The sequence below is a fragment of the Ailuropoda melanoleuca genome, chromosome X (genome assembly GCF_002007445.2).
Source record: "Ailuropoda melanoleuca isolate Jingjing chromosome X, ASM200744v2, whole genome shotgun sequence".
Classification (NCBI taxonomy): domain Eukaryota; kingdom Metazoa; phylum Chordata; class Mammalia; order Carnivora; family Ursidae; genus Ailuropoda; species Ailuropoda melanoleuca.
This window is the reverse complement of record NC_048238.1, coordinates 90,359,452-90,383,201: the sequence shown is the minus strand read 5'-3', so window position 1 is coordinate 90,383,201 and position 23,750 is coordinate 90,359,452. Positions and strand designations below refer to the sequence as shown.

Genomic DNA, 23,750 nt, shown 5'->3' with positions numbered 1-23,750 from the left:
GCCACAGTCTCTGTTTCTTTCTATTGTTGGGGGTTCCTCCTCATCATCATTCTGGTGAGGTGTCATTGTGGGAATGTACAGAGTTCAAATTATTGACCAGGACCCAAGCAAGATGCACCTGCTTTATAGGCACCTTAGGGATGTGGGCTTCTTGTTCTTTCAGCCTGCCTTCTGGGGGAGGGGTTTGCCACCCTGATATTCAGGCAACCCTGTTTTGGCAGGGTTGCCCTGCCCCCTATGGGTGGGATGGGCACAGTGAGAACCGGTTTTTAGGGGTTTTGGGGCTTTTGTTCTCTGGCGGCTTTCCCTGGTGGTTTTCTGTGTCTCTTCTGAGAGTCAGAGCAGCAGCGACCGTATCTGAACCTCTGTCTCAGAACAGAGAGATCGCAATCTGCTCTTCACTGAGCTCTAAAGGGCACACGACTCCATATCTGTCGGTGCTGCTAAAAACTGCGGCATCCTGGTTTGTGTGCCCCACAGCTGCTCTCCCAGTCCTCACTCCTACTGCCAGCTGTCTCTGCCCTTTGTGCTTCTAAAACTGCCAGCCACCCCCAGTTTGCATGCATGCTTCTAAGCTCCAGGTTTCAGTGTGGTTTCCCTGCTGCTACCAGTCTGCTAGTGTGGCCCGCTCCGCAGTGTTGGGAGGCTTCTGCCTTCCTGGTGCGTGAGCACGGTGGCTCCCCCTTCAGTTTATCTTCTAATATCTCCCCACAGACTCTCAGGTCCCTGCTTCATACCTTGAGACCAAGCACGGGAGATATTCTGTTTGTAGAGATCCAGATGTATCTTACATCTCAGGCTTATTTTGTGGCTCTTCAGGATGGTCTGGTAGATATCCAGCTTTATTTAGGGGACCTGTTGAAATAGGATCCCCTACTCCTCTGCCATCTTTCCTCTCTCCCAGATATAGTAATATACTAATAACTCCCTCTTATCAGTGAGTGTTGTCTTGCAACTATAGCTTTGTAACATATATCTCATGTCTCTGGGCTGGCCAAAAGTATCTATCTTCTTACAAATACTCCTCATAAAGTGTATTTACAAACCATATTTACTTAGTTTTCTTATTGTCTCATCCTACTGTCATCTTTTTATACTGCTTATGTCTACATGTTAGTCATGAAAAAGAACCAATCCTAGAAAAAGCCAATCTGATATCAGCAGTCATGTTCTTCCATACAAACACATAGTATTGTTGAAATAATATTTATTAGACTGTGAACTTGAAATTTACATGAAAATACTGAGCTAGATAAGGGAAATAATAATACACTAATAAGTAGTAGCTTTTTTCACATTTTTTCACAATTTATTACAACAATAATGAACAAAATGTGCAAGATTTATATTACATCTCCAAACTGTTCTAATTCCAAGGTTTTCAAATTTTTCCATTCACAAGAATTACCTGAGGAGCCTGTTTTAAATGCAATTTCCTACATGCAAAGTCAAAGATGAGGTTGAGACCTGGAAACATATTTATAACAAGTTATCCTCGAATGGTTCTAATGCTTTTTATATGTGGCCCACACCTACAGTACATTTTCAAATCAGCAAGCTACTGTGATCATGATCATTGTCCCCAATTTACTAAAATTACAGGACATTTAAATAAATGTATCATAGCAAATGCTGACAAGAGTTAAAAGGGATATCATTAAAATGTTCTGTCTCACTTTTTAATCAGGCGTGACCCTGACAGAGTATAAATGAATGGACATGCACTTTCTAAGTCAAGGAAAGTACTGGAGAAACAGTCCCAGATGTAGTCACTGAGGGATAGATTACTCTGTTGGGTAAAATAAAGCATCCATGAGTATATGATAGAATTTTGTGCTCCACACATTTACTTTGTAATGAATAAAAGGTAAAGATAACTATCTGGACATTACAATGGGTAATTAGAGCACAGTAATGGGAAGTTTGGGCAGGAAAGTCTTCAAAATCCTGGTAAGTAAGCAGTAGATATCAGTTAAGTATATCTTTCAGCAAAAAAAGGTCTCAGACTTATAAAAGGATTAGGGGTCCTTTGAGAGGAATATGGCAGCAAAATAAGAGGACCCTGGCTCATATCATCCTGCAAACATACCTAGATAACTATCAAATCATCCCGAATACCCCAGAAGCTGACCTGAAGACTGACAGAACAAACTTTATAAAGGGAGAGAAGAGGCTACATCCAAGAAGGTAGGAAGTGTGAAGATGTGATTTAGGGAGAGAAACAGATCATGGGTACTGGGGAGGGGAGGGAGCCAAGGAGAAGTGTGAGACAGAGAGGGGCACACAGGGAAATGCACAAGGAGAACATTTCCCCGGAGCAATTAGCTTGAAAAACAAGAAGAACTAAATTTTGTGAGTTGTTGCAAAGAGTTGGTCTCAAAGCCTGGATTTTAAGGTCACAGAGCTTGGTGAGGATAGAGCCCAGAGGGCACTATGCTGCTCCTGGAGACAAGGCAGGCAAACAACCCAGTGACAGACAACATGGAAACAGAGGTCTGAAAAACACCTGGGGAATGCAGTGTGGATATTATACAATCTTCTTAAAGCACATACCTGAAAGTTAGCATTCAAGAAGACATCTCTAGAGGAACAAAGGAGCTGGCTGGGACCATTTTCCTCCTTCACCCCTCAGCATAAACACAGAGCCACCTGAGGGAAGCAGCTCAGCAAGGACACTGGCTGCCTAACTTGCTTACACAAAGCCCCACCTCCCTGCACTCAGACAGGACTGCCCATCTATATCAAGCTTGTTTTAGTCCCAGCGAGGTAGGCCCTTCCCCCAGAAGAGCAACAAAACCCCTGCCCACACCACATCTCTCGACCAGAGAGTTCTGCAGGGCCTCAGTTCTGGTGGAGTTAGTTTCAGGTCTCAATTCAAAAGCAGACCAGAGCACACCTAGTTAAAACTCACCATATTCAGGCCAGGGACAAAACACTGCCCATAGCAGGAAAGGAAATCCTCTGCAGACAACGGACCTGAAGCACAGAGCAGCCACAACACAACACCAGAGGGCACTCAGCAAACTTGGAAACAGTTCTTGAAGTGCCAGGCCCTGAGCACTACATGACCTCTTCATAGGCCATTACTTTCAGGAACATGAGACATAACGGGTCTTTCTAGAAAACACAGAGAAGAAAGACTTACAAAATACCAAGATAGGGAGACTTATCTAAAGTGTAAGAACAAGATAAGGCCACAGGGATCTAAGCAAAACAGATATAAGTAACATGCTTGATGAGGAAAAGAATAGAAGAATAGAAGATATCAGTGAGACTCTTACCATTGAGATAAAACAGTTAAAAACAGTCAAAAAAGAATCAAACAGAGATAAAGAATGAGAGAAATGAGATTAGAAACAGGCTTAATGCAATGAACAACAGGCTGAAAGAAGCAGAGGGATGAATTAGTGATATAGAAGACAAAATAATGGAAAATAATGAAGTTGAACAAAAGAGAGAAGAATTATGAAACATGAGAATACACTTAGGGAACACTGACTCCATCAAAGGTAATAACATTTGTATTATAGGAGTCACAGAAGAAGAGAGAGAAAAGGGGGCAAAAAAATTATTTCAAGAAATAATAGCAGACATAGTCCCTAATCTAGGGAAGGAAATGGATATCCAGACCCAGGAAGAATAAAGAACTCCCATCAAAGTCAACAAAAGCAGGCCAACACCAAGACATACTCTAATTAAATTTGCAAAATATAGTGATACAAAAATCTGAAAAACAGCAAGACAAAAGAAGTCCTTAACTTATAAGGGGAAACCCATAAGGCTAGCTGGAGGTTTCTCAATAGAAACTTGGCAAGTCAGAAGAGAGTGGCATGATATATTAAAAGTGCTGAATGGGAAAAATCTGCAGGCAAGAATATTCTATTCAGTAAGGTTATCATTCAGAATAGAAGGAGAGATAAGGAGTTTCCCAGACAAACAAAAACTAAAGGATTTCATGACCACTAAAGCAGCCAGGCCAGAAATATGAAATGGTACTCACTAAGTGCAAAGGAGAGACCAAAAGTAACAAAGACAAGGCATGATCATTGAAAATCTCCAAAAGCAATGGAAAACAAGTAATAAAATGTCAATAAATACGCATCTATCAATAGTTACTTTGATTGTAAATGGACTAAACACTTTAATCAAAAGACATAGGGTGTCAGAATGGATAACAAAACAAGATCCATCTATACGCTGCCTACAAGAGACTCATTTAGACCTAAAGACACCTTCAAATTGAAAGTGAGGAGGTGGAGAAACATGTATCGTGTTAAGGATGTCAAAAGAAAGCTGGAGTAAAAACACTTATATTGGACATACTAGACTTTAAAATAAGGACTGTAAAAAGAGACAAAGGGTATTATATAATCATAAAGGGGACAATCCAACAAGAAGATACAACAATTGTAAATAGTTATGCACCCTACAAGGGAGTATCCAAATATATAAAACATAAATGAACTCATTGATAATAACACAATAATAGTAGGGGACTTTAACACCTCACTTACATCAATGGAAAGATCATCTAAACAGAAATTCAGCAAGGAAACAATGACTTTGAAAGACACCCTGGACCAGATAGACTTAACAGATATGTTCAGAACATTCTATCATAAAACAGCAGAATACACACTCTTTTCAAGTACATATGGAACATTCCCCAGAATACACCACATATTAGGTCACAAAACAAGCCTCAACAAGTACAAAAAACTGAAATCATACCATGCAACTTTCTGACCAAAACACTATGAAACTAGGAGTTGATCACACACAAAAAAAAATTCTGGAAAGACCACAAACAGCATGCTACTAAACAAGGAGTGGGTCAATCAGGAAATAAAAGGAAGAAAATTTTTAAAAATTTCCATGGAACCAAATAAAAATGAAACACAATTGCTCAAAACCTTTGGGATGCAACAAAGAGATGCTAAGAGGTAAGTATTAGCAATAGAGGCCTGCTTCAAGGAGCATGAAAATCTTAAATAATTTAACATTACACCTAAAGGAGCTAGAGAAATAACAAGAAATGAAGCCTAAAGACAGCAGAAGGAAGGAAATAATAAAGACTAGAGCAGAGGGGCACCTGGGTGGCTCAGTCAGTTAAGTGTCTGACTCTTGATTTTTGCTCAGGTCATGATCTCAGTGTCATGTGATCAAGCCCCATGTCAGGCTCTGCACTCAGTGGGGAGTATGCTTGAGATTCTCTCCCTCCCTCTGCCCCTACCCCCCCACTCTCTTTCTCTAAAATAAATAAATCTTTAAAAAAAGATTAGATCAGAAATAAATGATATAGAAACTAAAACAAAAAACAACAAAAAGCAGAACTGGGATTTATTCCTGGGCTACAAGTGTGGTTCAATATCTGTAAATCAATTAACATGATACACCACATTAGTAAAAGTAGTATAAGAACCATATGATCATATATACACCCTGATGATTATAGTAGCATTATCAACAATAGCCAAATTATTGAAAGAGCCCAAATGTTCATCAACTGATGAGCAGATAAAGAAGACATGGTGTGTGTGTGTGCATAGATAGATGATAGATAGATGGATGATAGATAGATGATAGACAGATAGATAGATAGATGATAGATAGATGATAGATAGAAGATAGATAAATAGATTATTCAGCAATCAAAAAATAATATCTTGCCATTTACAATGACATCAATAGAGCTAGTATATTATGCTAAGTGAAATAAGTCAGTCAGAGAAAGACAAATAGCATATGATTTAATTCATATGTGGAATTTAAGAAACAAAATGGATGAACTTATGGAAAGAAAAAAAGAGAGAGAGAGAAGCAAACCATAAGAGACTCATAACGATAGTGAAAAAACTGCAGGTTGAGAGAGGTGGGTGGGTGGGCTAAATGAGTGATGGGTTTTAAGGAGGGCACTTATTATGATGAGAACTGAATGTTATATGTAAATGTTGAATCACTAAATTCTACTCCTGAAACAAATATTACACTATATGTTAACTAACTAGAATTTAAATAAAAATTGAAAAGAAAAAAAAGAAATAAACCATTACAGGTGTGCACACACACACACACACACAGAGAATCATATGATCATTTCAATAGATGCAGAAAAAAAGCGTTGTGATAAAAACCCTCAATAAAGTAGGTTTTGAAAGAACAGATCTCAACATAATAAAGGCTGTATATGAAAAACCCACAGCTAATATTATCCTCAATGTGGAAAAAACTGAGAGCTTTTTCTCTACAGTCAGGAACAAGATAAGGATGTTGACTCTCAGGACTCTTATTTAACATAGTACTGAAAGTCCTAGCCACATCAATCTGACAACCAAAAAGAAATAATAGGCATCCAAATTAGCAAGGAAGAGGGAAAACTTTCACTATTTGCAGATGACAGGATACTCTCTATAGAAAACTGAAAAGACTCCACCCAAAACTTGCTAGAACTGATACACAAATTCAGTAAAGTCACAGATATAAAAATCAACATACGAAAATCTTTTGGATTTCTATACACCAATAATAAAACAGCAGAAAGAGAAATGAAGGAATCAATCCCATCTACAATTGCCCACAAAACCATAAGATGACTAGGAATAAACCTAACCAAAGAGGGGAAAGACCTATACTTTGAAAACTATAAAACACTGATGAAAGAAATTGAAGATAACACCAAGAAATGGAAAGATAATCCATGCTCATGGTTTGGAAGAACAAATATTGTCAAGGTGTCTGTACTAGCCAAAGCCATCTACACATTTAATGCAATCCCTATCAAAATACCACCAGCATTTTTTCACAGAGTTATAACCAACAATTCTAAAATTTGTATGGAACCACAAAAGACCCTAAATAACCAAAGTAATCTTGAAAAAAAAGGGCAAAGATGTAGACATCACAATTCTGGACTTCAATTTATATTACAAAGTTGTAGTGATCAAGACACTAGGCCCTGGTGTCATACACAAGTAATGAATCATGGAAATTTACATCAAAAACTAGGGATGTACTGTATGGTAACTAACATAATATAATTATAAATATTATTTTTTAAAAAAGACACTATGGTACTGGTACAAAAATAGACACACAGATTAATGGAGCAGAATAGAAAACCCAGAAATGAACCCACAACTATATGGTCAACTAATCTTGAACAAAGCAGGGAAGAATATCCAATGGGGAAAAGGACAATCTTTTCAACAAATGGTGTTGGGAAAACTGGACAGCAACATGCAAAAGAATGAAGCTAGACCACTTTCTTACACCATACAGAAAAATAAATTCCAAATGGATGAATGACCTAAATGTGAAACAGGAAACCATCACAATCCTAGAGGAGAGCACAGGCTGCAATCTCTTTGACCTTGGCTGTAGCAACTTCTTTCTAGATATGCCTTCTGAGGCAAAGGAAACAAAAGAAAAAATGAACTATTTGGACTTCAAATAAAAACTTCTGCACAGCAAATGAAACAATAAACAAAACTAAAAGGCAACCTACTGAGTGGGGGAAGATATTTGCAAATGATATATGTGATAAAGGGTTAGAATCCACAATATATAAAGAATTTATAAAAATCAACACCCAAGAAACAAATAATCTAGTTTAAAAAATGGGCAGAAGACATGAATAGACATTTTTCCAAAGAAGATATACAAATGGCCATCAGACACATGAAAAGATGCTCAACATCACTGATCATCAAGGAAATACCAATCTGAACTATAATGAGAAATTACCTCATACCTGTCAGAATCATTAAAATCAACAACACAAGAAACAACAGGTGTTGGCAAGGTTGCGGAGAAAGGGGAACCCTCTTTCACTGTTGGTGGGAATGCAAAGTGGTATCGCCACTCTGAAAAACAGTATGGAAGTTCCTCAATAAGTTAAAAATAGAGCTACCCTACAATGCAGCAATTGCACTGCTAGGTATTTACCCAAAGAATACAAAAATTCTAATTCAGAGGAATACATGCATCCTTGTGTTTATAGCAGTATTATTACAATAGCCAAGATATGGAAGAGCCCAAGTGTCCACTCACTGATGAAATTGATGAATGGATAAGGAAGAGGTGAGATATATACACACACACACACACAATGGAATTTTATTCAGCCATAAAAGAATGAAATCTTACATTTGCAAGGATATGGATAGAGGTAGAGAGTATAACACTAAATGAAATGTCAGTCAAAGACAAATACCTTATGATTTTACTCATATGTGGAATTTAAGAAACAAAGCAAAGAAGCAAAGGGGAAAAAATAAGAGAGAGAGAAACTAAGAAACAAAGTCTTAACTATAGAGAACATACTGATGGTTACCAGAAGGGAGGTAGGTGTTTGGATAGGTGAAATAAGTGATGGGGATTAAGGAGTACACTTACGACGAGCACCAGGTGTTGTATGAAAGTTTTGAATCATTATATCGTATACCTGAAACTAATATTACACTGTATATTAACTAATTAATTTAAATAAAAACTTAAAAAATAAAAAAAATCGAAATAAAAGCCAAAAATAATCCAAATGTGTATCATAATTTTCATTATAGAAACCTGCTACTAATTTGATGACCTATTCTAAGCTCAGTCAAACTTTCTGTAGCATCCATCTCACCACTTTGTGCATCATTTTCCCCTCTCCCTAAATATCTACTGTGTTTCATTACTGTTTCTCTTGCCGAGTCTGTTTAGGTCCAGCATTAACCCTATGACTTTCTCATTCTAAAAATGAGTGACAGAAGTAGTATTTGTCTCTCTAGTAGGCCAGAAAAGTGTATTTTAAAGTCTGCATTCTAGAACACACACTATTCACATTACTTTGTCAGAACAAATCATGACCCTTGTTTGGTCTTTTTTTCCCCCTTCCTTTCATTCTTCTCAATTTGTCCTCCTCTTGGCATTTTTGGCAATTTTACCTTTTTACCTTTGATCCTTCACTTTCCATTTTCATTTTCACTTTCTTTTTCATATTTAAAACAATACAAATTCATTATCATCTTATAGTTTCTGTGAGTTAAGAGTTTAGACGTTGAATAGCTGGGTTCACTTCTCAGGCCCTCATCATACCGAAATCAGTGTTGGCCAGAGCTGGGGTCTCTTCTGAGGCTCAGGTTCCTTTTTCAGGTTCATGTAGTTGTTGGCACATTTCATTTCTTTCCAGCTGTAGAACTCAAATTGGCTGCATTTCCGAAACCAGCAAGACTGGACTTTTTTTGAAACTTCCTCCATCTTTTAAATCTTTCTCTGAAACACCAGGGCCACCCAGGATTAGCTTCCTTTTGTTTATTTCAAAGTCAACAGATTCGTATTCCAAATGAGGGAGTAATATCCAATCTTGTTCACAGGTTCTATCCACACTTAATGGAAGGTAATTATATGGATTATACTCACCATAGGGAAGTCTAGGCCCTCACTAGGAGTCCAGAAATGTAACCACTCCTGAGGGAACAGAATTTTCCTAATCTGATTTGAGGGTTTTCCATTCTCTCCATCAGAAAAACATCCCCTCAACTCTTATCCAGTTACAGGAACATGTAATTTGTACTTGAAAACAATAGAGAAAACATTAAATTTTCAATGCTGGACCTTGACAGGATTTTTGAATCTGCTGTTATCAATTTTTCTTAGATTCCAGATTTTACATAGAATAATCTGCTATCCCAACTCCTAATATAGAATTGATAGGTTGCCTATTTTTTAATCTTTTGAGAAGAAGCCTCTACTATTCATTGTTCCATTCTATTTATCCATTTTTCATTCAGTAATGGCCTGAGTGTTTTTAAAGTATCTATGATTTGTTTTGTGTGAAATTTTGGAGTTATCTTTGTAATCATATCTATAACTGAAATAAGTAAGCTTTAATTGCTTTAGTCACATAAATTAAGCATCAACGTTGGTAAGTTTTGCTTCATTAATTTGTATAATATTAATCTAAGGTTATGAAAAATAGTTGTAATCACAGAATACTGAAGTACATAAATTTATCTGCTTTATTCTATTTCAACACACAGTACTTCTTTGCCCTAGAGAAATCATATAAATTTGTTTTATTTTTGGCCAGATACCATTGATTGCTTTGTAAAAAAATGTTTTTTAGAAATCTATGCAATGTAGTCTACATTTACATTTACAGATTTTTACTCTGAGCACAGCTATGGGAAAAAACTAATGTCTCAACAAAGAAGGAAACTATAATGTAGTCATAGTATCTCCATTTTAAAAATATTCTACATTAGTTTACCCATGGTACTCTTAACCATTGCTCTATTGTCCTATACCATGCATCAGTTTAATGATTATTTATGACTTAAAACTCAATTTTCTTCCTAAAGTAGTGGGAGCTAAATTTTTAAAAATAATAAAGCAATTTAATTTGAAATCAAGTAGGAAAATTCACTGTCCTTGGCAACACTGTTTTTTATCAGAGCATAGTCTACAATATGGGTTTGTTTTCTGAGTTCTTCCTAGGTAAACTCGTGTTGGTGTTGGAAAAGGTAACAATAATCATTACCATTTAAAACATATACATAGTATATGATCCTTTACATATATTATTTCTAAGTCTTACAACATCTTTGTAAAGTTGGTATTAATATTCCAGTTTTAAAAATAAGGAAGCCAGGACACAATTAATTTGCCAAATGTCGTGTACTAGAAAGTACCAAAGTCAGGATTCAAACCCAGGACTTCAAGCCCAAGTTCAACTTCATGTCCTCACTGCATTTCACTACATATCCTTTTTTTCTCTGATTAGCATTCTGCTTATATCTACACTCTACCGTTGCTAAAGGATACTGCCTATTCTTCCACTTTAATTGATTATAGTAAGCAGGGAAAAGCGAACAGCTTTGAGTTATACTGTTTGCTTGCTCAGAGGACAGGATGCCACCAGAATGTTATCACTGTCATAGCCTACCCAATTTTTCATCATTGTTCAGTTCCTATTATCAATTTTTCAGCTTTCAAATGAAAATAATCTTTCATGTAGGTTTCATGTTACAGCATCAAATGCTGTTTTCTCTCCTCACCTCAGGCTGAAACTAAATGTGTATGGAGTAGAAATTCTCTAAAAAGGGAAACTATTGACTTAAAAAAAGGGTTTTTGTTTTGTTTTGTTTTAGCTATAGTTTCTCTTTGGTAGTATTTCACTTTTATTTTGCATATTTACTTTACTTCATCACAAAGCCCATATGAAAAATTTGGGGTGTAGAGAGGCTCTTTTGTTATCCAACATAGCCATAGAGGAAAGTATTCTGTTTACTCATATACTCTTCTATCACTTTATTTTTTTAAAAGATTTTATTTATTTATATGAGAGAGAGAGAGAGCACACAGGGGGAGAATGAGAGGGAGAAGCAGGGACCCCACTGAGCAGCGAGCCCAATGCAGGGCTTGATGTGGGGCTCAAACTCAGGACCTTGAGGTCATGACCTGAGCTGAAGGCAGATGCTTAACTGACTGATCCACCCAGGCACCCCTCTTCTATCACTTTAAAGGATACCATATGAGAAATAACTATTAGTCATCAAGTTGGAATTTTAAAATGAAATAATTCCTCAATAAAAACTCACTAAACTTCATACAAAATCTCTTGGGTTTGAACAAATCTGTGTAAGTCCTGTGAGGCATAGTAGTTTATATTTGTAGAAGTCAAGCTGAAAAATATTACCTGCATACATATTTTTCTTTGCCCAAGAGAGGCTTAGAATTATCCACTCTAGATATACTCAAAGTCAGTAATGAATATATACTCTTCTTTCTCCTTTTTTCCCCTCTCCTGCCAACTCTCCAATAAGCTCCTTCTTCATGAGTTTCTTCATTCCTTTCTCTCTTTCATATTCTATTAAACTTTTGTTTGATTGGCTTATTATACTTCAATTTGTAAGGCAGTGTTTTTATTCATGGTTGAGGAATTTTAAGCATTACCAAGAAGACAGAGATTATCTATGGATTGATCCATTTGGCTTGAGAGGTGGGGTTGGTAAGAGGCTCAAATCACACCAGCAAGCAAACAAGTCCTGAAGGTCAACCTGATACATTTGGGGGGGGGGCGTTATTTGGGAGATGGAATGGGGAGTATTGTTAAACACAGACTTGTAGAGGGTCTCTCATTTTCTCTGCACGCTCAGCCAACAATTAGTGAGCTCTAACACCCAAAGGTTATATCCTTACACTGACCTATAAGAATTAGAGTTTCTGATAATTCTCTGTATACAAAATTTGAAATAGTGGTGGGAGAAATAAAAGTCCTGTGGACTTTCCATATCTCCAAAGTAAATATACCCAATGGATTATGAAGGATTAAAAAAAAAATCCTGGCAGAAAACCAACTTCATGTGGAGTAGGTTTCAAATTATTTGGGATAAACTCTGTGAAAGCATCCATAAATGTTTACTCTGTTCCAAAATCCATTATGCTAGCATTTATCGGTGTATGTCCTGGCTTCTTTGATTCTGATATATGAAAAACCTACATATTAAGGGAAATCTAAAGAATGAGTGCTTTGCTTGATTCCCTGTGTTCTTTGTCCTTTTTTTCTACTTCAAGTTCCCCACTTAGTGCATGGTGAAGTATGAAAATCTTTTAACTAAACTGAACGAAGATGCACTTCGATATATGCTAATTCCACTACGTCACTAGTTCTTGACTAAGGGTAACATGTCAGAATCACATGCTAAGATTTTTCAAAATACCCATGTCTAGACCTCAAACCAAAACTACTGAATTATAATGCCCAGAGTTTTGTTTGGAAAATTTATATTTTTTCCCAGAAATATTTTTCTAACATTTGCATAGCACTGGTTATAATATTATCTTACATTTTTATATTTAACTATTTTATATTTGGTTATTACCCACTTTCAGACTGCTTTTGTCAGTCTGCTTTTCTTTTTCTTGATTAATCTTTTACCTATCTATCTTTTTCACCATTCTTTTCAAAAAAACAGCTTTTCATTTGTAAATCATTTTGAATGCCTCTTCCATATGTTATTATTTTTTAATGTTTTTTTATTATATTATGTCAGTCACCATACAGTACATCCCCGGCTTCCGATGTAAAGTTCGATGATTCATTAGTTGCATATAACACCCAGTGCACCATACAATACGTGCCCTCCTTACTACCCATCACCAGTCTATCTCATTCCCCCACCCCCTTCCCCTCTGAAGCCCTCAGTTTGTTTCTCATAGTCCATATATTATTTATTTTTTTGAGTTTACTCTGTTGCTCTTTCCCTAGATTCCTGGATTGAATGTATATCTCAATTATTTTCAGTCTTTCCCATTTTCTGATATGTATATTCAAAGCTATAAATTTCCCATAAATTACTGTTTTAACTGAATGCCACAATTTTGAGTATTTAATAATTCCACCATCAGTTAGCTCTTTATAATATAGATTATAGATATATAATTATATCTATATATAATATAGATATATATTACATATAATATATAGATATATAATATAATTATAGATTATAGATATAATATAATTTTACATATAATTTCCTCATTAACTAGTTACTTAATCATAAAATATTTTATTATTTATTTATTTATTTATATTGACATGTGCTTTGGGGGGCTAATTTTCTATTATTGCTTTTAAGTTACTCCATTGTGCTCATATCTCACTGTCTGCATTATATCCCCTAGGATATGTATCACACAAAATACCTAAGTTTCAGGGTGAGGAGAAATATGTAATCAGCCTGCTGTATACAGTGCTATTGTCTTCCCATTCCAACTAGGTTTGAGCACTATTCTCATCACTTTCATACTGCCTGTAATATTTTCCCCCACATACATGAGCACTGATTGGAGTTAATGTGATGTTCTTGCTTTCTTCCTCCATGGTAGCAATGATATACCCAGAGCAGTATGAGGGAAAGGGGCACTACCTTCATTTGATATCTCATAGGAATCTCAAAATTAACATGACTAAAACTCAACCCTTGTTATCCTCCAAAACCTGTTCTTTATAGCCTCTTCCATTTCAATTAATGACATTTATTCTTCCAGTTAGGAAGATCAAACTTCCTAGACATCTGGATTTATCTTTTTCTCTTACTCCCCATAAACTCTGTCAGAAAATCATGTTGCCTTTAACTTAAAAATATATCCAGAATATAACATCTTCTTGCCTATCCTGAAATTGTCGTGGATCAGTGGTTCCTGTAACTGAGAGTGATTTTGCACCTCAGGATGTTTGGCAATATCTAAAGACATTTTTTGTTGTCACAACTGGGATAGTTCACTGCCCCTGGAATCTAGTAGTAGAGGACATGGATGTTTAGCAAAACATCCTACAATGCACAGAACAGTCTGCCTCCTCAAGATACACACAATAAAAAAATTATCTGTCCCAAATGTCAATAATGCTAAAGTTGAGGAAACCTGTCCTGGGCCAAGGAAATAATATTGCTCACCTGAATTATTCCAGTATCTTTCTTACTGCACCCCCTCCTATGCAGTTCCCTACCTTATTTCCCTTTGGTCTGTATTTTAAACACAAACTAGGATAATCTTGTAGAAAATTAACTCATATCATGTTACTCCCACTTTACAATCCTCCAATGGTTTCCCATATCACTTAGAGTAAAGGCCAAAGTCCTCACGTTGGCCTATAAGGCTACGCATAACCTGCCCCCACTCACCATTGTCTCTCTGACATTTTGTCATATTATTCATGTCCTCAAGAAATCTGTAACACTCACACTGGCCACCTTGCTATTTCTTGAACACATACCAGATAATCTGCCACCTCAATATATTTATTTAGCCTGGAATTCTCTTCTCATAAATATGTATGGTTCTCCCCCTCACCTGTATGTCTTTATTCAAATATCACTTCTACACAGAAGTCTTCCCTGATGACCTTATTTAAATCTTCATGTGTTTCCTACAACTCCCTGTCTTTTTCCCTTTTTTGTTTTTCTCTATATTACTTATTTTTTTTTGTTTTTTAAATGTATTTTTATTATATTATGTTAGTCACCATACAGTACATCCCTGATTTCTGATGTAAAGTTCGATGATTCATTAGTTGCATATAACACCCAGTGCACCATGGCAATACGTGCCCTCCTTACTACCCATCACCAGTCTATCCCATTCCCCCCACCCCCTTCCTCCCTGAAGCCCTCAGTTTGTTTCTCAGAGTCCATAGTCTCTCATGCTTCACTCCCCCCTCTGATTACCACCCTTTCTTTATCCCTTTCTTCCCCTACTGATCTTCCTAGTTCTTATGTTCCATAGATGAGAGAAACCATATGATAATTGTCTTTCTCTGCTTGACTTATTTCACTTAGCATTATCTCCTCCAGTGCTGTCCATGTTGCAGCAAATGTTGAGAAATCGTCCTTTCTGATAGCTGAGTAATATTACATTGTGTATATGGACCACAGCTTCTTAATCCAGTCATCTGTTGAAGCGCATCTCCGTTCCTTCCACGATTTAGCTATTGTGGACAATGCTGCTATGAACATTGGGGTGCATATGGCCCTTCTCTTCACTATGTCAGTATCTTTGGGGTAAATACCCAGTAGTGCAATGGCTGGATCATAGGGTAGCTCAATTTCTAACTTTTTAAGGGACCTCCACACTGTTTTCCAGAGTGACTGTAACAACTTGCATTCCCACCAACAATGTAGGAGGGATCCCCTTTCTCCACATCCTCTCTAGCAATTGTTGTTTCTTGCCTTGTCAATTTTTGCCATTCTAACTGGCATAAGGTGGTATCTTAGTGTGGTTTTGATTTGAATCCCTGATGGCTAATGATTTTGAACATTTTTTTCATGTGTCTGTTAGCCATTTGTATGTCATCATTGGAAAAGTGATATTACTTATTAACAAGCAACATGTTTATGTTTTACTTAGTATATATTTTTTTTTACTCCTTCTACTAGAATGTAAGTTCCATGGGTCAGGGACACTTGTTTTGTTCTCTGTTATAGCCTCAGTACTTAAAATAGGACTTGGTACATAATAGTTGTCTAAAATATACTTTTGAACAAATTCATGAATTAGAAAGTTTCCCTTGGCTTATCCTCATCTGTGGCCTTGTCTTTTACCTGCTTCAGTTCACGGTCCCCTGTAAACAGGGATGCCCACCTTTCTACCTTGGTCTTTCTTAGGATTTTTCAATATTTTTGTATTCGTTGATGTCTGCAGTTTTGAGAACTATCAGTGTCCATCTCCTTTATGTTTTGAGTTTGGAAAAAAGAGCCAAAACTGCAACTAGTTGTTTATCTTATTCAAAATTAGAATTATCTTACGTATTTTGTATCCCTCAAGTAACTCTTATGTATAGATCTAAGAGAAATACAATACATTTTGAGTATAAGAATTAATGAATAGATTAATACAATTTGAATGTAGAAAATATATTTTTCTTGATGGAGCAACTATTTTTTTCAGGAAATCTTAAAATCAATTCAGTTGCCTGGGAGAGACAATTATACAATCTCTGGGTGTGTATCAAATAATTTCTAGCATATTGGGACAATGTTCACAAAGCTTTCAGACTATTCCCCATGTTGTCATGCTATAGTACTCTGCACACTCACAAAAACATTGCTTTTCAGGCTATGGAAGATGTGGAAAATATCTGGGAATCATCTAACCAAGTTGTACCACTTAAAACTGACAAATGGCTATACTGTGCTGGACAACTGATTTCTCTTCTTAAAACTTTAAGGTCAGAGAACTGGTAGAAGCTTGGTTGGCTGTTTTTCAGTTTTACTTGAATTTTTATACTGTTGTTGTTTTAAATCATACTGATGTTCGACAAGTTCTTCAAAAATATGCATTTTGTGAATGTCCCTAATCTTTTCCTTTGAAGAATTGCTAATATTTCAGACCTGTGCCACGTAATATTGTTGAAAAGATGAAATGTCCTTTTGAATAGGATTTTTCTCTGATTTCACTTTTATTTTTTTAGCTTATTGAAGTATAATTGACAAATAAAAATTGCATATATTTAAAATGTGTAACACAATGTGTGATACATGCATACACTGTGAAATGATTTCCACAGTCAAGTGAATTAACATGTCCATTACTTTACATAGTTACCTTTTTTTTATAGTGAGAACATTTATGGTCTCCTCTCTCAGCAAATTTTTATTATACAACACAGTATTATTAACTATAGATTAGTAGTTAGATATCCAGAAATTATTCATTCTGCATAACCGGAACTTTGCTCCCTTTGACCAACATCTTCCCATTTTCCCCATTCTTCAGCTCCTGGCAACCACATTCCATTTTCTGTTTTTATGAGCTTTCTTAGATTTCACATAAGTGAGATCATGCAGTATTTATCTATATGGTTTATTTCATGTAACATAATGTCTTGGAGTTTCATCCATGTCTCATGGCAGGATTTCCTTCTTTTTAAGAATTAATAACAGTCTTTTGTATATATATGCACCACATTTTTTTCATTCATATGTCAATGAGCACTTAGATGGTTTTCTTTTCTTAGCTATAGTGAATAATGCTGCAATAAATATGAGAGTGCAGATATGTCTTCGAGCTGCTGATTTCATTTACTTTGAATATATATCCAGAAGTGGGATTGCTGGATCATAGATTTTGAAGAAACCCCATACTGTTTTCTATAAGTCGCTGTACCAATTTACATACCCAACAGTGACCAAGAATTCCTTTTTCTCCACATCTTTGACAACACTTGATATTTCTTCTTTCTCTTTTTAAAAAATTTATCTGAAAGAGAGAGAGCACACAAACAGGAGGAGAGGCAGAGGGAGAGGGAGAAGCAGACTCCCCCTCAACAGGGAACCTGAAACAGGGCTCAATCCCAGGACCCTGAAATCATGACTTGAGCCAAAGGCAGCTGCTTAACTGACTGAGCCACCCAGGCACCCCTCTTCTCTTTTTGATAAAAGCCATTCTATCAGGTGTGAGGCAATATCTCATTGTGGTTTTATTTTTTTCCTTCCAAATTTATTAAGATAAAATTGACATATTGCTCACGTTTCTGGTATACAATGTAATAATGTTTTATATGTATATATTGCAAAATGATTACTACAATAAGGTTAGGTAACACATCCATCACCTCATATAGTAACAATTTTTCAATCGTGATTTTTTTATTTGTATTTCTCTGATGATTGTGATGTTGAGCACATTTTCTTATACCTGTTGGTTATTTGTCTGATTTTTTTTTTTTTTGAGAAATGTCTATTCAGGTCATATGGGGTTTTTGTTTTGGTTTTGTTTTTTGCTTTTTTGCGGGGAATGGGTTTTTGGTTTTATTTGTTTTTTGTTTTGTTTTGTTATTGAATTGTTTGAATTCCTTATATATGTTGGATTTTAACCCCTTAATATGGTGTACAAATATTTTCTCTAATTCTATAGATTCTCTCATCATTCAATTTTTTCCTTTACTGTATAGGAGTTTTTTATTTTTATTTTTTAATAATATTTTTTATTATATTATGTTAGTCACCATACAGTGCATCCCTAGTTTTTGATGCAAAGTTCCTTGATTCATTACTTGCATATAACACCCAGTTGTATAGGAGTTTTCTAGTTGGATTCAATCTCGCTGTCCATTTTTGCTTTTGTTGTCTGTGCTTTGGGGTCATATAAAAAAATATCATTGCCCAGGACAATATAAAGAAGATTTTCCCTATCTTTTATTCTAGAAGTTTTACAGTTTAGGGTCTTAGATTTAAGTCTTTAATTCATATTGAGTTGAATTTTGTAAAAGGTATGAGATAAGGGTACGATTTTATTCTTTTGCATGCAAATATCCAGTCTTCTCAATACTATTTATTGAAGATATTATCATTTCCCATTGTGTGCTCATGACACAAATGTGTGGTTTTATTTCTGGGTTCTTTATACTGTTCCACTGGCCTATGTGTCTATTTTTATGCCAGTACCATACTGTTTTGATTACTATAGTTTGGAGTATATTTTGAATTCAGAAAGCATGATGCTTCCAGTTTTGCTCAAGGTGTTTTGGCTATTCAGAATCTTTATTGTTCCACACAAACTTTTTTTTTCTATTTCTGAAAAATGCCATTAGAATTTTGATAGAAATTATATTAAATCAGTAGATCACCTTGTGTAGTATGTACATTTTAACAATATTAATTCTACAAACTCATGAACACAAGGTCTATTTCCAATTATTTGTATCCTTTTCAATTTTTTTAAAGATTTTATTTATATATTTGACAGAGAGAGAGAGACAGAGAGTGAGAGAGGAAACACAAGCAGGGGGAGTGGGAGAGGAAGAAGCAGGCTCCCAGAGGAGGACCCTGATGCGGGGCTCGATCCCAGAACGCTGAGATCATGCCCTGAGCCAAAGGCAAATGCTTAACTACTGAGCCAACCAGGCGCCCCTCCTTTTCAATTTTTATCAAGATTTTATAGTTTTTACTGTACAGATTTCTTACCACATTAGTTGAGTTTATTTGTATTTTATTATTTTTATGCTATTACAAATTGGATTGTTTTCTTAATTTCTTTTTTTGATAATTCATTGTTAATGTATAAAACTTGACTTAATTTTGTATGTTAATTTTATATTTTGAAAATTTACTGAATTTGTTTATTAGACATAACAGTGTTCTTTTTATGGAGTATTTAGGATTTTCTATATATAATATCATCTGTAAATAGGAACAATTTTACTTCTTTCTTCCTTATTTGGATGCCTTTTACTTATTAATTTTTTCTTGTCTAATTGCTTTAGCTAAGATGATGAATAGAAGTGATGAGAGTGGGCATTTTGTCTTGTTCCTAATCTTTTAAGAAAAGATTTCAGCTTTTTACTGTTGAGTATAATCTTCACTGTGGTCTTATACACAGCTTTTATGATGTTGATATACATTCCTTCTGTATTTAATTTGTTGAGAGTTGTTACCATGAAAGAACACTATTTTTTTCAAAAGCTTTTATTGTTTTTATTGAGATAATCATATGATTTTATTTCTTCATTCCATTAATGTGAAGTATCATATTTACTTGCATATGATGAATCAACCTTGCATCTCAGGGGTAAATTCCAATTTGTCATGCTGCATGTTTATTTTATGTGCTGTTGAATTCTGTTTGCTAATATTTCATTGAAGATTTTTATATTTATCTTCATCAAGGATATTGGCTTGTAGTTACCTCTGCTTTTAATGTTGTTATCTCACTTTTGCATGAGGTTAATGCTTATGAAATGAGTTTGGGAGTATTTCCCCATCTTCATATTTTGGAAGAGTTTGAGAAAGATTGACATTAATTCTTTATTTGGTAAAATTCAGCTGTGGAGCTATCTAGTCCTAAGCTTTTCTTTATTGTGAGGTTTTTATTTATTGAATTAATCCCCTTATGCATTACTGACCTTTTCAGATTTTCTATTTCATTGTGATTCAGTCTTGGTAGTTTGGGTATTTCTAGGAGCTTATCAATGTCTTCTAGGTTGTCCAATTTGTTGGACTGTAATTGTTCACAGTAGCCTCTTATTATCCTTTGTATTTATGTGGCATCAATTCTAATGTCTCCTCTTTAATTTATAATTTTGCTCATTTGAGTCCTCCCTTTTTTCCCCTTTGGTTAGTTTAGCTAAAGGTTTGTCAATTTGTTTACTATTTCACAAAAACCAACTACTAGTTTCAATGATTTTTCTGTTGTCTTTCTAGTCTCTATTTCATTTATTTTGATGTGTTCTTTGTTATTTCTTTCTTTCTGCTGACCCTGGGCTTAATTTGTTCTTTATATAATTCTCTGAAGTATAAAATTACATTTTTTGAGATTTTTCTTTCCTCTTAGCATAGGCATTTACTGCTATACACTTCTCTCTTAGAACTGCTTTTGCTGCATCCCGTAAGTTTTGGTATGTTGTATTTTCATTTTCATTTGTTTCAAGATATGCTCTGATATTGATGAAGAATAATTGGAAGGCAGGCAAGCAGGTACAGGGGGCCCTGCCTGAAGAGGAAACCACCCTTAAAAGGATTTTACACCAACCTGGAAGGAGCCCTCTACCCTTTCCCATAGGATAGAGAGGTGACAAAAATCTGATTGGATGACAGGTGCAGGGAGGGTTAATCAGATTGAAAGAGCCCTCGAAGAAGCCCATAAAACCCCTAGACTTAGAAACTCCTGTGGCAACACCTTCAGGTCCCCTCCCTCCTTGGGAACTTTGTACTATCACTTTGCTATCGCTCAGTAAACCTTGTTTTGCTCCCCACCACTCTGTCTGGTCTACCTCTTCATTCTTCAAAGTGGTGTGACCAAGATACCATGGACACCAACGGAGAAAATAATCTTGCAACAATATGCCTTTTTATTTGTTCTTTGACACATTGTTTAGTAATTTTTTTTAATTTCCACATTTTAGTGAATTTTTGTTTTTCTCTTATTATTAATTTCTAGTTTCAGACCTTTGTGATCAGAAAAGATACTAGATATGATTTTAATATTAAATTTGTCAAGGCTTTGCTTTGTAGCCCCTAGAGAATGCTCCTTGTGCACTTGAGAAGAATGTGTATTCTGGTGCTGTTGAATCGAATGTTCTGTATATGTCTGTTGGGTCCATTTGGTCTATTGTGTTGTTCAAGTCTGCTGTTTTTTTTTTACTGATTTTCTGACTGGATAATCTATCCATTGTTGAAAATAGAACATTGAAGTTCCCTACTGTTATTTTATTATTGTCTTTCTCCTTCAGCTGTATTAACATTTGTTTTATATATTTAGGTGCTCCAATGTTGGGTGCATATATGTTTACAATTGTTATGTCCTCTCAATGAATTAATCCCTTTATCATACAGTGAACTTCGTTGTCTTTTTTAACAGTTTTTGACTTAAATTCTGTTTTATCTGATGTATGCATAGCTACCCCTCCTCTTTTGGTTATGATTCACATGGGATATCTTTTTCTATCCCTTTACTTTTAGCCTAAGTGTGTACTTAAAGCTGAAATGAGTTCCTTGTAGGCAGCATATCCTTGGATCTGGGTTGTTTGTCTGTTTTTTTACTTTTTCAGCTACTTATGTCTTTTCTTTGAGGATTTAATCCATTTACATTTTAAGTCATTACTGATAGATAAAGACAGGCTTACTATTGCCATTTTATTAAATGTTTTTTGACTATTTTGTAGTTTCTTTTTTCCTTTCTTTTTCTCTTGCTATCTTCTTTTGTGATTTGATGATAGTGCCCTGTAATGATTCTTTTCTCTTTAAATTTCCTGTATCTATAGAAGATTTTATTTTGTGGTTACCCGGAAGCTTACATAAAAATTTTATAGTAATAAGAGTTTATTTTATACTGTTAACAATGTAACTTCAATCACATATAAAAAAGTACACTTTTACTCCCTCTCCCATTTAATGCTATTGATATCAAAATTTTAGTGTTTTACATTATGCATTGAGTACCAAATTATTGTAACCCTAGTTATTTTAATATTTCTAACTTTTAACTTTTATACTAAAGTTAAAGTAGACTTATGCAACACCATTTCAGCATTAGAATATTTTGAGTTTATACATACTTTTGTTAGTTTTATCCTTTTATATGTTTTCATGTTAGTTATTACTATTATTTCAACTTAAAGAACTATTTTTAACACATCTTCTAAAACAGATCTAGTGGTGATTAACTCTTTTAGTTTTTGTTTTTCTTGAAAAATCTGTATCTCTTCTTTTTTCTGAAAGACAATTTTGTAAAGTATGCTTTGTTGGCAGTGTTTTACTTTCAGCACTTTTAATATATCATCCTGCTTTCTTGGCATGCAAGATTTCTGTTGAGAAATCCATTAACAGCCTTATGGGGATTACCTTTCATATGATAAGTCACTTCTCTTGCTCTTTCCAAAAATTTGTCTTTGATTTTTGATAATTTAATTATAATGTGTCTTGGTATAAAATTCTTTGGATTTAAACTATTTAAGGTCCTTTGAGGCTCATGAACCTGGATATTCATATCCTTCTCAAAATTTGGGAAGATTTGGTGATTATTTTTTAAAATATTCTTGGTACTTTTCTCAGTTTCTCTTCTCCTTCTGAGACTTTCATAATATATACATATATATATATATACACATACACACACACACATATATATTCATAAATCTCATACATTCCTACACTCTTTCTTTCCTTTTTTTTTTAAGATTTTATTTATTTGACAGAGAGAGACAGTAAGAAAGGGAACACAAGAAGGGGGAGTGGGAGAGGGAGAAGCAAGCTTCCTGCCAAGCAGGGAGCCAGCCTAATGTGGGGCTTGATCCCACGACCCTGGGATCATGACCAGACCCAAAGGCAGATGTTTAATGGCTGAGCCACGGAGGCACCTCTTTCTTTCCTTTTTTTCCTGACTAGATCATATAAAATGATTTGATTTTGGGAGGAGTTAAGATGGCAGAGGAGTAGGGGACCCCTTTTTCAGCTGGTCCCCTGAGTTGAGCTGGATATGTACCAGACCAGCAGGAACATCCACGGAATCAGCCTGAGACACAGTAAGATACATCTGGATCTCTACAAATGAACATCTCCAGTGCTGAGTATTTAGGTATGAAGCGGGAAGCCAGGAAACTGCGCAAAGATATTGGAAGATAAACAGAAAGGGGAGGAAGCCGCCATGTCAGGGCCCCGGGAAATGGTAGCCACCTGCATGGGGGAGCAGGCAGACCTTGGACCCACACCCTTGAGACAGCAGACTGAGACCGTGAGCTGGGGGCACGCGCTACCAAGCATCTCATG

General features: G+C 35.5%; 1 pseudogene; it reads right to left on the bottom strand.

The window, feature by feature from the left end:
- The window catches only part of LOC100465186, a 46,847-nt pseudogene extending 37,607 nt beyond the window's left edge, over nt 1–9,240 (bottom strand).
- Nucleotides 9,241–23,750: the final 14,510 nt, after the last annotated feature.